The sequence below is a fragment of the Gossypium arboreum genome, chromosome 11 (genome assembly GCF_025698485.1).
Source record: "Gossypium arboreum isolate Shixiya-1 chromosome 11, ASM2569848v2, whole genome shotgun sequence".
NCBI classification, from domain to species: Eukaryota; Viridiplantae; Streptophyta; class Magnoliopsida; order Malvales; family Malvaceae; genus Gossypium; species Gossypium arboreum.
In genome coordinates this window covers 90,218,812-90,220,302 of record NC_069080.1, presented here as the reverse complement: position 1 = coordinate 90,220,302, position 1,491 = coordinate 90,218,812, and the positions used below count along the sequence as shown (strand labels likewise).

General features: G+C 37.5%; 1 non-coding gene across 1 annotated transcript; it reads left to right on the top strand.

Annotated features, from left to right (window-relative positions):
- Positions 1 to 1,013: 1,013 nt before the first annotated feature.
- On the top strand, positions 1,014 to 1,120 carry LOC128284784 (small nucleolar RNA R71). The gene has a single exon (XR_008275207.1). It is a non-coding gene; the product is annotated as a small nucleolar RNA R71 (small nucleolar RNA).
- The last annotated feature ends 371 nt before the right edge of the window (positions 1,121 to 1,491 follow it).

Sequence of the window (1,491 nt, the reverse complement as noted above, 5' to 3'; positions counted from 1 at the left end):
TATGGAGGTGATAGAACTTTTGATTAAATCAGATAACTCTTCTGAGTAGGTAAATCTGCATCCAAAGAAGATGTTAAAGTCTCTAAATCCACTAAGTTAGGATTTACCTTGTCATTTTTTGTAGATTCTGACTCTTTTGGTGTAGGAATTTCAACCGTTGGTTGATTCTTCTCAATGGGCTTATCTTCGACATCAATCAATCGGGGTTCTAGAATTTTACCACTTCGCAATGCCACTACCTTGATATGTTCTTTACCCAAATTTTTTGGATTCTCAGTGTTGTTTGGCAAGGTTCCTTGCGATCTATTATGAAGGTCTATAACTAACTGACCATTTGGTTTTCCAAATTTTTCAATGTTGCTACTTGGCTTTGGATCAAAGCGTCATTCTTTACAATGTACGCTTTCAATAAGTTCTCCAAACTATTTGATGTCTTAGCTCGATGTGGTTTTGGAGCTTATTGATTAAACCCTTGAAATTGATTGGGTCTATACTATAATAAGTTGTTATTCAGTCCATTTCCTTGGTTACTCCAAGAAAAGTTAGAATGATTACGCCATGACGAATTGTAGAAGTTGGACTGGAGTCCTTATCCACTCCTATTTTGATGTTGGTTCGCCACATAGTACACTGACTCGAGAGTTGATGGACAATTCTCAAAAGAATGACCTTCCCCATAGTACACACAGGAAACTATTTCAAATGGACTTGGTGGCTGAGCTGCAAAATGATTAGCACTATTAGTGGTAAACTGTTTTAACATAGAGGAAATAGACGATACCTAAGCTGATAATGAAGTGAGGGTGTCAACTTCTTGAACTTTGGCTACATGCCTTCCTGAAGCTATTCGATTTGTTGGCTATTGATAGTTATTACTCACAATCCTTTTGATAATCTCATAAGCCTTATTATGAGACTTAGACAAAATTGCACCATTCGCAGAAGCATCTACCATCAATCTTTTATGTGCATTGAAACTGTTATAGAATGTCTCCAACTGAATACAATGAGGAATCCCATGATGAGGACACTTATGAAGTAACTCCTTGAATCGCTCACAAGCCTTATACAAAGACTTATCATCCAATTGTTGGAAAGTTGTGATCTCGTTCCTCAACTTAGCTTTTTTCTAGGCGGGAAATACTTAACCAAAAATCTCTCTACTAATTTTATCCATGTAGATATCAAACTTGGTAGTAATGAATTGAGCCATGCTCGTGCTCGATCTCGTAATGAGTACAGAAACAAATTCAACCTCAATGTGTCTTCAGTGTCACTAGCTATCTTGAATGAATCACTCACCTCCATAAACTGTCAAAGGTGGAGATGTGGATCTTCCGTGGGCATACCACTGAATTGGCGCACCGTTTGGAGCATTTGAAACATCACTGGTTTCAATTCAAATTGGGTTGCCTCAATATCTAGCCTTCTAATTCCTAGATTTAACTCATTGAAAAGTGGCACACCATATTATATGATGCATCGATCCCT